Source organism: Bison bison, unplaced genomic scaffold, assembly GCF_000754665.1.
Source record: "Bison bison bison isolate TAMUID 2011002044 unplaced genomic scaffold, Bison_UMD1.0 scf7180017864497, whole genome shotgun sequence".
Lineage (NCBI taxonomy): Eukaryota > Metazoa > Chordata > Mammalia > Artiodactyla > Bovidae > Bison > Bison bison.
The window spans coordinates 591821-597287 of NW_011495056.1; the positions used below are offsets into that span (position 1 = coordinate 591821).

Genomic DNA, 5467 nt, shown 5'->3' on the forward strand with positions numbered 1-5467 from the left:
GGAAAGGCATGTCCATTTCTATTTGTAGTTTTAGCTGATTTTTAGGAACCAACTGGAGACTTTCTTCCTGGAAATGTCTCACTCTGGGATAAGAACAGGTTTGGTTTTGTTTTTTTCCTGTTCTTTTCCTCCATGTGACATCAATAAATATTTTAAATATCACAGAACTAAATTGAGTGTATATGAAGAAACATGCTTTCTGGGTGGCTCAGTGAAAAGAATCCGCAAGCAATGCAGGAGATGTGGGTTCAATTCCTGGGTTGGAAGATACCCTGGAGGAGGAAATGGCAACCCGCTCCAGTATTCTTGCTGGGAAAACCCCATGGACAGAGGAGGCTAGCAGGCTACAGTACCTAGGGTCACAAAGAATCGGACACAACTGAGCGACTGACATGAACGCATGGAGAAAGCATACTAAACAAAATAAAATGAAAACCTCAAAAGGACCTAAAGGACCACAGCCAAACAGAAAATCCTAAATAAACCCTCAACTTTGGTCTTGGGTTTTACAGATACCAATGACACAGGAAGCCATAAGCAACATAAATAACTGAGCAAGAAGATCAGTACGCATCCCACAGGGTCCTCACATAATCCTGCCCAAACCACTTGTAGAGCTCCTAACAAGTACTGTGGTCACACGTTGTTATTATACAATATAGCATCTTCATCTCACCCATGTTCACAGCTGTAATCAGGTCACTTATCCAAAATGTGCCTTAGAAGGCTTTCTTTAGAGATCATAGAAACATTATCTGTTTTCAAAGACAGAAATTCAAGACAGACAAAACACAAACTGCACACACAAATCCTAGCATCCAAAGAAACAGATAAACCAGGTCACAAACCGAGCTGTAAAAGTCCAGCAACTCTTTCCACTCTCCAACAGGATACCCAACTCAAGTAAAGGCAGTCTGAAGAAAAAGGCCCAAATGGAGAGGAAATAAAATCTCTATCTGTAAACACCGGAGTGACCTGCCCTTCTGTATGAAGCCTGTGGCCGCTCCCGTATGCTGATTCCTTATTCCACCTGCCAGGGACTTCCCTGGCAGTGCAGTGGTTAAGACTCCGTGCTTCCAGTGCTGAGGGCATGGGCTCGTTCCCTGGTTGGGGAACTAAGATCCCGCATGCCTCATGGCATGACCAAAAAACTAATAAATGAGGGAACTAAAGTTTAAAGAGATACCACTGCCCTGTTCCCGCTGCCAAATGTGGGGGCAGCCAGTGCTGCTTTGGGGGATTTTGAAGATGAGATCCTCAGGATAGGAGGTCCTGGCATCTGCTAGGACCTTACCAGAAAATTCCCAAGCCAGGCTGGCTAGCCAAGGAGTAACAAGGATTCTGGCTGGCTGTACCATCATTTGTTACCTAGTCCAAGCTCGTACTGCTTGTCACAGAACAGGGCAAAAAAATCAAAAGAGGAACTGTTAGTGCAAGGAATGGTGACTTTATTTGGAGAACCAGCGGAGAGAAAATGGTGAGCTCCTGTCTCACAGGACCATCTTGCCTGAGTTAGAATTCAGACCTCTTTCTGCTGAAAGGCGGGGGAGTGAAGTCGAGCATTTCCGAGTTCCCACCAGCCTCCGGAGGGAGTGTGTTCATTTCTTTGCACCTGCAGTCATTCACAGCTGGGCCTGGCCATGATGTTTTCTGAGAGGCAAAGTTCCCAGAGGCGGGCTATTTTGTATAATTCAAGCTGATAAGCAACATTACTTTCATGATTAACTTGAAATAGCAAACAAGATTTCTTCCTTATTTCAGAGTCAGTGACAGAGACATTCTTTAAAGGGGGATCTTACATGTCTGAAGCAAAATCCTGGAGCAATACTCCACCCTGTGTGACAGACAGAAGGCAAGACATGGCAGTAGTCTTTGCTATGGGATGGTGAGGGATTGGTGGGAGGAGGAGAAGTTACCAGTTATAAAGGGAACTGACCTCAGGTTGGCTCTTTGGTTACCAGGGAAACCAGCAGAGGAGCACCTCTTTTTGTCCTTTGGATAAGGTATTCCTAATCTTTAGAGCTATCATAGTCTGGGCCTGGGGCAAGTATGTAGGCATGCACTGATTAGGATCTAGCAGCAAGAGGAAAGATCAGTCCTGTGAGTAGGGTGAAGGTAAAGCAGAGACTGATAGAGCAGGGGATGTACAGAGAGCAAGTGAACAACCATCTAGGGAGAATTGATCAGATATTATCATAAACATGTGTCACCGAAAAAACAAAATACCCTCCAAATTCCATTATAATGCACTCAAAGTCTTTTGTCATTTACAGAAAGTTACTGTTTTACTCAGGTGCTTTTGTAAAAGTGTTTCTGCAAAAATATTTCATCTTCAGAGAAATTCATGGAAAGGATTTTGACAGGTACTGGCTTCTGTGAAGCTTAAGATCATAAAATTAAATTGGGTTAAACTTGCCAGAACTAATGAAAAAACTAGATTCAAGCAGAACAAGTATTAATTACATCAGACTGAGCAAACTGGGAGGACGATTATAATTTTTATGACATTTTGTTTTAAACTTTGCCAGTTCTTTTATATTATGCTTTTCCAAAGTTAAGGAAACTTCTCTCAAGCTATCTATGTCTTGCAGCATTTTGGTACAGTATACCCTAGTAAACAAAGATGAAATATTTACTTTTTCTCTCTACCTGATCCCTCTTGAATTTGGAAACCCTTAAGTATTCTTTTCATGGCAATAGAGTTAAGTTATTTGCATAAGTTCATTAAGCATCTGGTCTTTTCTAACAGGACACAGTTGGAAATATTTTCTGTATTACTGACAAGGACAAAGTAAAGGGACAAAGTAGGTGATTAGTTAATCCCATCAGGGGCCTATAAGTAGAAAAGTTTACCTGTAAGTTAAACGATGGCTCGAGAGAGCAGGCTTGCTTTACCACACAACCAAGCGGGCTTGCTTAGCAACGAAACCACGCAAAGGAAGCATGAGACGTGACCCCAAACAATAACACAATGGTGGCATGACCCACATCCTGCCCAGTGAGCTCAGTAAGTTAATGATCCCTGGGACATGCTCTCTGCACACATGATAAACGATACTTTGTGGACCTAACTTCAACATGTGCGGAAAAGAAAACGCCTCTGCTCAGTCAGGAGGAGGAGCTGTTAATGAAAGCATGACTTCTGCTCAAGAAAGACAAAGAAAAAAAAAAGAAAGACAAAGGCCTCCTCCCCTCCCCACTTTTCCTTTGATTATAAAACTATAGCCTGGTAAGTTCTCAGGGCGTGGCAGTTGTAAACCTCACAAGCATTCTGCTCTAATAAATCACTTCTTATCTATCACTTTGCCTCCCTCTGATTTCTTTTCTGCACTGAGACATAAAGGACCACAGTACCAGAACTTTTCAGAGCCCCTGAAATGACCCAAGTGGTTTAATTACCAAGGGTTTGACTGGATTGTCATACTCGAGAGAGAGAAGCATAAACTCAGATATGACCAGACAGCTTTAAGGAATTGAGGTTAGCTTTATGGAGCCAATAAAGTGACTCAGAGGTTAAAGCGTCTGCCTGCAATGAGGGAGACCTGGGTTTGATCCCTGGGTTGGAAAGATCCCCTGGAGAAGGAAATGGCAACCCACTCCAGTATTCTTGCCTGGAGAATCCCATGGACAGAGGAGCCTGGTAGGCTGCAGTCCATGGTGTCGCAAAGAGTAGGACACAACTGAATGACTTCACTTTCACTTTCACTTATGGAGCCAATAAAGCTTCTTGGAAAAGTCAGCCCAGCACCTTGCTTCAGCAAAGCAGTCTTAAAAAGATCTTATATAGTCATTATAAATTATCAGGCTAACTTTAGTGAAAACAAATTAGTTTTACTAGGATTATTTTTGATAAAAAATGGGGATGATAGTATAGAGAAAATTTATGTTTGTATCTTTCTATTAGATTCTAATCCTGTTAATTTTGTTTTTGAGACTTTGTATGTACCTGTAAACTGGACTGAATCTTGAATTCTAATTTCCTCAGATGTCTGGATTCTCCAAACTAATGGTTCTGAATTTTCCCCCACACTTCTGATTTGGAACCTGTAAGAACAAAGACTGCTCTTGATCTCCTTGAAAGGGACCATACCAAGCCCTCCCCCACTACCTAGATGGCGACCAGACTTCAGGGGCTTGAGCCTTGAGTACACATTTCAAGAGAAAGACTTCATTTGACATCTGCTCTCATACAAATCGGAGAAGGCAATGGTACCCCACTCCAGTACTGTTGCCTCGAAAATCCCATGGACGGAGGAGCCTGGTAGGCTGCAGTCCATGGGGTCGCAAAGAGTCGGACACGACTGCGCGACTTCACTTTCACTTTTCACTTTCATTCATTGGAGAAGGAAATGGCAACCCACTCCATTGTTCTTGCCTGGAGAATCCCAGGGACGGGGAGCCTGGTGGGCTGCCCTCTATGGGGTCGCACAGAGTCGGACACGACTGAAGCGACTTAGCAGCAGCAGCTGGTACAAATGTTGGAGACCAACAGATCAAATTGATTAGGGAGAGAGGCAGCTGACAACAATGTAGACTGCTTCCTCCCAAGGTACCAGTGTTTTCTTCCTCAAGCAGAGCAAACCATATCAAATTAGATTAGTAACTCACACTTCACTGTCAATTGCCCACAACTGCCTTACATAAGACCACATAGCTCTGCAAAGTCAACTTGCAATAAACCCTTGAAAGTGAAAGTGAAGTCACTCAGTCGTGTCCGACTCTTTGCAACCCCATGGACTGTAGCCCACCAGGTTCCTCCGTCCATGGGATTTTCCAGGCAAGAATACTGGAGTGGATTGCCATTTCCTTCTCCAGGAAATCTTCCCGACCCAGGGATTGAACCCAGGTCTCCCGCATTGTAGGCAGACGCTTTGCTGTCTGAGCCACCAGGGAAGTTTGCCGCAAACACCTGTCATCAGAGTTTGACTTTCTGCACTGCGGACACCCCAGCACATCGCTCGATTATGATTTCTACCTACGATCTTTCCTATCTCAGTTATGCTACAGCCGAGGCCCCCAAATTCTCAGGTCAAGATCTAGGAGTCACCCTTGAAATACACCCAGAGTTCAACCACTTCTCACCCGTCAATCTTTACCTCTCACCTGGAATATGGTGATGATCTCCCCAGCAGTCTGCTTGCTTCCTCCCCTGCCCCTGCATTATGTTCTCCTTCCAGCAGTCAGAATTGTCCTTTTATGGTTTAGGTCAGTTATATATCAACCCTCTGATCACTTGGAGATGAGTAACACGTGGGAGCTGCTTCCGCATTGTTCCCATTTTTACTGGCAGTGTGGCACCAGACATGTACAGCTTCTGGGGGTGCAGTTTAGCAGTAGCTTTCTAGACTTCCTGACAGCCAGCAGCTGTAGAAAAATCCTGTTGCTAGCATTTCTTACACAGAATCAGCCAGATCTGGACATTGCTCTAGGACTGTTTTTACAGCACCCTCGTCCATTCTGTCAGCTA

At 44.0% G+C, this 5467-nt stretch overlaps 1 protein-coding gene across 3 annotated transcripts in view; it reads right to left on the minus strand.

Annotated features, from left to right (window-relative positions):
- The window catches only part of GLIPR1 (GLI pathogenesis-related 1), a 69754-nt gene extending 64567 nt beyond the window's left edge, over positions 1 to 5187 (minus strand). For 2 of the 3 annotated variants that reach the window (XM_010828884.1, XM_010828882.1), the window contains exon 1: positions 5104 to 5185. The gene's annotated coding sequence lies outside the window, so the exon portion shown is untranslated. Of the gene's footprint in view, positions 1 to 3946; positions 4045 to 5103 lie in introns of all 3 variants that reach the window. The other variant, XM_010828883.1, reaches the window with a different exon arrangement.
- Between the last annotated feature and the right edge of the window lie 280 nt (positions 5188 to 5467).